Genomic DNA, 7849 nt, shown 5'->3' with positions numbered 1-7849 from the left:
TCTTTCACTTGCATGCGGTCCTCAGCCTTGACGCACATCTTTCACGGAGTGCGGTATGTGGTGTTAACCTCAAAAATCATGGCGTGTAAAAAGCCAGTGGAAAGTAAAACAAATATTTATTTCATTTGAATTTAAAAAAAACAAAAAAAAAATGAGTATATTTAGAAGTGGCTGGCTATGGATATACAGAGAACTGCGCCTTTATGTCTTTATGTTAAGTTAAGATGAAGACACAATCAAAAAAAACGAACAACTTTATTTCCATCTGATTCCATGTTTATGTGTGTGAGAAGGGGTTCAACACCAGTGTGTAGATTAGCAGGGAGATGAGGAAAAATGAGTTAATATACTATATTCGTATGCCCACTATTTCCTTCCTTTCCATCTGGCCTCCTCTAAATCCTCTTTTATGAATCCAAAATGACAAAATTCTCCACAGCTGCTGCAATCAAACAACTCAATGGTGTAAGTCATTCATTAAAGCCCTTGCGCCACATTGCTTTATTAGGCCAAACAGTCGGGCCTTTCATCCATCATGTTTGCTCAGAGGTGTGGCCATTTTATCATTTGTCTATCTGCCCAAGGCAAATTGTTTTTTCTTTATTTTCTTCCCGCGAAGAGCTATAATTCTCAGTAACTGTCGGTGGGAAAGCTCGGGGACCCGAGGAGCGCAGCACTGAGAGCCTGCCATTGTTTCAGTACGCCAAGACTGGAAGAACATACTCACTTTTCTGTGGCTTTACACTGCGAGACACAACCTGCCTCTTTCCAATTCTGTCTCAGTAGCTGTTGTGTCACATAGTTCAGGGCCATTCTGATGAGTTCTTTGTGCAGCAGACACAGTTTGGGAGTTTCTGCTTCACTTCTTCCTCGCCATGAGCTCGCCGCTCTCTTCCTTTGTTTGTCAGGAGTGCCCCCTATTGGTCGTCTTCAGTGCTGGCCTGTGTAAAGTGCTCCGTTCACATCAGACTTTGAGGAAAGGGAAAAATCACCAATAGTTCACACTGTGACCCAAATAGCAAACTGTGGAATGATTTCTCATGTATTCGACACATTGAAGAGGTACCGAGAGCGCTGCAAGCATTTTCTTATGCTCCTGAAACTAGTAACATTAATTTGTTTTGGTGTTTAAAGAATAAGAGTAAATAAAAATCAAACTAATCAAAAGCAGCAATTCCATTTGTCCCATTTACTCTCCCATTTCATGGTTTGCCATTCTATTCGTGCCATGTTCGGGATTCAATCGGTACTGTAAGGGTTTGGATGGATGTTGAACGGATAAATGATGGATGACTCAGTCAGGGTTCACAGCTGTCGAGGAAGAAAGTCACGATCACCTTGTGTGACAGGTCGGGATTACAGAACAGCAAGGAGAAAGCTTCTGGCAGCGATCAGGCTCCTGTGGATTTCACACAGATGAGTCAGGACCTGACCATTGTGGGCTTTAACAACGAATCATAATATCTCTAAATCTGTTCTAAAGCTCACACGGAGCCTGTAAAGGCCAGCGAGGACTGGCGTGATGTGGTCACTCTCCCCTGTGTGTGTTAAAATCCTGTCAGCAGCACTCTGAATCATGCACATTCCTGCGACGCAACAATAGGAAACATAATCATGATTTACTCGAATGATATAAAAGACTGGATTATCCCCGACTCATCTGTTTATGGTATAGGATTTATTATATGTAAAAAAAAATGCATTTATTGAGCAGTTCAGGTTATAAGACACACATAAGCACACGATCACTTGACGTGTTTTTTTTTAGTTACATCTTCAGATTTAAATGAATATAATGTCAACTTAAACACAAGCTGTAGCACGATTTTAAAGGACATTTGTGATGAGTTGTAATCAGCTCACGCTGCCTAACCTTTACTGTCAATGATGCGTATGTAAATTTGATCTTCACAAAATGCTGTCTAGTCTATTTAGAGCATAAATTGCTGCATTGTCATTTCTGTATATAAGGTGCATGAGCCAGGTCCCCACCAGCAGACCACCCAACGTCTGCGACATACGTAGAGGTCCTTGCGCCAAAGATTGAGCTCAGTGAAATGAAAGGCCATCACATATCATGCGGCCATGTCCATCACACTGAATGAAATCGCAGTACAAAAGAAAAATCGAAATCCCCATTCTCAGATGAGCCATGATGGTTACTTTAATACGAAAAGCAGAGAAGCAATTACTTCACATTCAGCACAGTGGTGCATGGCTCATGCTGTCAGCCAAGGGACACTTCTGAAGCCTGACTTTTTTTTAAAAACCACCTCTCGCTCTCGCTCTCGCTCTCTCCTTCTCCCTGACCTCTAAATTGAACTGTTTCTTCTTAACCAGACTGTCTCTTCACCGTCTCATTCTCCTGCTATTCTTAACGAACTCTGATTTGATTTTGAAAGATAAAAGAAAGAAGAAAATCTTCACGAGAGTCACACAATAATGTTGGAGCAGCTCAAAATAACAATGTCATTAATGGCTTTGTTATTCTCAACTTTTTGAGAATGCGACGGGCGTCTGTGACGATCGCAACCTTGTATACGTCTTTGTTAAGCAGTAATACATCTGAATCTAAGACGGTGTGGGCGTGTATGCCAAAGACTAAAATCCAAACTGAAAATTGACTGTAACACCCAGTTGACAACCATAATTATAACATCTGCACACAATAGTGTGCAGTAATTGGCGGGGACGTACTGCTCGTGATGGCGCCAGAGGCTGCTGTGGCGGTTGGATTGTGGGTTTATTCAGCAGTGAGGGCAGATAATCCGTGAATCTCCGTCTCCTCAAAGTTTGCGAGGTTCTCCTTCACGCCTCTTATTGCAGCTCAAATGGTTTGCCTTCATACCTGCAGTCTGCGTTTGCCCTGTGATGGATCTGTGACGTTTCCATGTTGTGCACTGCCTTCGCTCATATTCAGCTGGGATTGGCCCTGTGGCCAGAACTTGGATAAAGTTGGATCAACAATGGATGGATTGTTGTGGAGTTTTACAATGAAGCTGTGTTTTGAGGAAAAAAATAAATAAAACGTGTGTTTATGCGCTGCAGACTTTCTATGCTCGGCACGATTCAGGCACAGATGAATTCACGTCATCAGGGATGATATCTTCACGAGATGAAATATAAAAACACTATAATAAGCTGTGCTATATGCTCGTCATTCATATAGCACAAGGGAACTTTCAGAGCACGGACGTATTCACAGTCGGTGTACCCCGCTGCTGTTGCCTTCGCATTATGCTCGCGCCACACTAGTGCGTGAGTGTCGCATTCACACCGATACCTGCAAACCTCGGGCATGAAACTCGACAGATCTGACCTGAAAACAGCAGGTTTAACAAGCCGGTGTAAAGTGATGTTTATCCTCAGCTGTCCGTCCACATTTCACCCACTGCATCCACTTCTTCATCTCATAGCATGGAGGGAATTTAAAGCAAAATAGCGGCTGGCCCTGGTAAACACAGGCGGTCTGATGATGCATTATTATGAGCCGCAAACTTGACCAATTTATTTATTACATCATGATCAGTGTATTCTCCATTTATCCTGCGGATCAAAATTCGCAGAGGCTTCATATATTCTTGTTGGAGCCCTCAGGTACACATGCTGTGTCAAACTGTGCTTATTCTACACCCTCATTAATCAACGCTGCGTACTGGACTTAAAGGTATTTCTCCTGCACACATTTGCAGAAAAGCTGTCAAAAGAATTATACGCTTTAAAAGCGCAGGAAGACTTTTCATGGTCGAAATCTAAATAATTTTATTCAGATACATTTTAATAAGTTATTACATCATTTGAACGTATTCACATGTAGTTGGTCACCAGATTTGCACACAACAAAGGAGAGATTTTGACACGTTCCTCTTTACCGACAATCTCTAAATCCTTCATGTTTCTTTATCTGGCGATGAAAACTGGACGCTCCGACTCCCTCCATAGGTTTTCAATTATCATTTCGATGTTCACTGGTGAACTTAAGGCAGGCCGGTACATGGGCCTTCTTGAGCAGGGGCACCTGGCGGGCACTGCAGTGTCTCGGTGTGTTACCAAAGGTTTTCTTGGTGAAAGGCTGCTCCCTCACCTTTCTCATCATCATCTTCACTCCGCGAGGTGAGACCTTCCGTGGGGCTCCAGACCAAGGGCAGCTGATGGTCAGTTTGTGTTTCTTCCACTTTCGAAAAAATGGCGCCCACAGTTGTGACTTTCTCACCCAGTCTTTTGCAGAAGGTTTTGTAACCCATTCCAGCCGTGTGCAGGTCGAGAGTCTTGTCCCTGACATCTGTTGACAACTCTTTGGTCTTCCCTATGGTGTTTTAGAAGTTCAATGTAAGAGACTGATTCCTCGAGCAGGCGCGCTTTATACACAGGACAAGTTATAATCAGGAGTATTGGTAATTGGTTGATTGTGAATAGATCTGTGCCACATGGGCACCAGGCGATCAGTGGAAGCCGGGTGAGTGATTGGGGATCGAATACTTATATCCCTCAATAAAATGCACAACATTTCATATTGTGTGTTTTTTTTTTAATGCATTTTCATAATCATTAAACAACCATAAAAAGTCTCTTCATTTCTATGAAAGTGGGCAAACTTATATATTCAGCAGGGGATCAAATACTTATTTCCACCCACTGTATCTTTTAATGTTTTCTGTGGTTTTAGTTTCAGGTTCGTTAATTCCTAACTCATTGAATCTGAGGCTTTTACAACATGTTTTTAAGTTGCCGTCCTATAAAGACCTTGTGCTTCACTGACCCAACTATCTCCGACACAGATCCAATAGAAAAATGATTTCTTTGGAGCATAACATTTAAAGTCCCTTCGCCTGAAACGCAGCATCGTGTCATTGCATTTTAACAGGCAATTTATTCAAATACCTAGAGTGGCTATTGCAGTCCTGCTTTGAGCTGCAGGAGGAGCACTGACCTTGACCATTAAGTAAACCAACATCTAAGCAAGACATCTTTCATTAGCAGGTCATGGTTTGTCAGAACCGTTTGTTTGACTGACAGCAGCTTCAAACTATTACCAGCCATTGCAAATTGGCCATTTTTTAATGACTGAATCTACAGACGAAATATTATTGATCACTTTTCTAAGCTTTAATAAAAAAAAGACCTGTTTTTGACCAGATAATTACACTAGTGCCAGAATAATTAGCCCTTTTAAACCCTCATATTAATTAATCTCAAATCCAGGCCGTGTCTATTCAGAGCGTTTGCAGCGACTCCCTTTGCTGGATTCCTGATCAATCCAGCATCCCACTTTAATAAAGTCTTTACCTATCTTGAAAGCAAAGGTGTAAAAGCGTGTGATTTATTTGCCAATCTACCGCACTGCCAACATTTAACAGCTTGTGGGTTAATTGTTAAAGCATACGGAGGGTCCCAAGGAAAGGATCAATCATACACCATTGTAATAATGACTTTCTAATGGCTCATTGAGTCCGCCTTCCTGCCCTGCAGAGTCCACCTTTATTCACACATCATGGCCAACTGTGGGGGAGCTTTTACATCCATTTACTAGATGAAGGGCATATCAATTTCCACCGCTCTGAGCCGGCGCAATAAATCAGGAAGTCCAACATGAAAGGCTTCAAACACTTGTAGGTTTGGGGTGATGGGAAGCGGTAATGTGCAGTAGGGCGGGGCAATGTTATTGTGTTGTGTTTTTTTTTTTTTTTAATGTATTTATTATTAATGGTTTGAGATACTAGTTTGTTATTCACTGAAAGTAAGTCTTGACAGGTATGCAGTGGATATCGGCTTGTGAGCACTGGAGGGAGCAACCAAGGACAACTCAAAAGTTTCCTGGTGAACAAGAGTTTCCATGAAAAAAAACATATATATATATATATATATATGGAGATGTTTACAGTGCAGGAAGTGAACTAGCAATGTCAAGGCTGCAGGTTGACTAACTATTAATTCTGTCAGCATTACCTTAGCACTGTGTGGACTTAAAAAGCTATTCTAATTACAAGAATGTATGCATTTATTCATGTAGAACATTTCAAAACTATTGTTATAAATGGCTTTACAATAAACATTGCAATGCTGCAGTTTCACAGGTATACTCTGTCCAACAGTTTTGACTCTGCTTCTTTTTGTGAGTAACCTGGTTGTGCATTGAGCATATGGACCTAAATATCAATCCAATTCTATTTACAGCAAAATGTCCCATTGCTGCTCAGTGCAAAAAATAAAAATAAGATGTTAGGACACATTATCCACATTTATCCTAAACAAAGAAATGAACACTCTCCCTCAAATTCCTTGACGTCCACGGTTCTTCCTCAGATGGTCCAAAAGAGACTGTATGTCCTCAGGAAGCTCGAGCAAGGTCTCCTTGATCATCCCCCACTGCCTGGTTTTGATCAGTTGGCCCTAAACAACATACTTAAGACTTTTCTCACAAAACAACTTCTAACTGCATGCAGCCAAATCCACCCCTCAATACAAACGACTTCAGATACAATAATCCACAATCCCTGCTGGTTTGCATAATTTATACACTTTTGTGTGTGTGTATATATATATATATTTCTATTAATTTGCACTGCCTGCAGCGAGCTGCCAAACATACAGCAATGTTCGAATAATGACAATAAAAACTTGCTCTTTTACTTCTATAAAGATCACAGGGGGAAGCCCTCTAGCCTGCTGCATACTGTGTAAAATGATGAAAATTAGCACTTGTTAAAAGAGGAGAGATACTTTGTTCATTTTTTTTTTGTTTTTTGAATTCCTCTGACCTTGTTACACATTGAAGAGAGGCATCCCCCTCATGCATAACCTAAAACCTACAGCAGTGCTCGAGCGAAACTTATTGTTCCCATGGTGAAGTCAGCTGACGGGAGGTTCTGTGAGAGATCGTTTGACATTTTATAATATATCAAAAGAAGTAGGCCACCCTCTCTCCCTTGGCTTTGGAGCATTGGTGTACATCAAGAAACAAATGTCTTGTGGCAGATCAGACTGAAGACAGACCTGCAGTCTCACCGTGCACCTGTCTGGCTGCTCCTCCAACTTTCCAACACTCCAACTTGCATGCAATTATCCAGGTTCTCAATACTCGACACGTTATCACCTTTTCATCAAAGAAATAGCCTATTAAATTCTCCAATGTATTTTCCCCAACCACAACTACAGACTGTCTGATTAAACTCATAATGATCTGAGGGAGTGTTCCATCCTAAAGGTTTTACTTGAGGAATTACTGCACGGTTTAGTATCATAAAGGTTCAATAATGAGGAAATGAAAGGCATCATTCTGCTGACAAAGAACTTTTTCTAGTTACAGCTCGTACTGAATGGAAGCCCAGTAAAAGATTTTCTTTTTTTTTCTTCTTTTTTTTCCACCCGTATCGTCTGCGTTATTGGTTTTTGTCCATCATTTCAGAAGGAGTGCATAACTATGTGGTGGATTAATGCAGAAAACATTTCAAAGTAACACAACTATGCACTTTGTTTTACAAAAAAGCCCGATTAAGAATTCTTCCACAGGAAATGTTACCTATAAACCATGCCCAGTGCTGTAGTGTGTGACTCATGAAGAAACTTTTAATTTACTGGGAGATGTAAAGCAAGCTAAATTCCAGCCACAAACGACAACTCGTCATTACAATTGGGACGCATTTGTCACAGCTGTTAATGACCAGGAAACTCGATTTAAATTATTCATATTTACAACCAAATTATGTGATGATCTACAATTTGCAATTCGTTTCTTTAAAATCAGCACATATCCTGTCAACCACATTTATTTCGGTGATGAAAATAAAATGCTCTGAATCTGTTGTTTTGACAAAAGAAAAATCCCCCGAGATGTAATAATAGACCTTTT

This window comes from Lipophrys pholis (assembly GCF_963383615.2).
Source record: "Lipophrys pholis genome assembly, chromosome: 14".
NCBI lineage: Eukaryota > Metazoa > Chordata > Actinopteri > Blenniiformes > Blenniidae > Lipophrys > Lipophrys pholis.
This window is presented reverse-complemented; position numbering follows the sequence as displayed.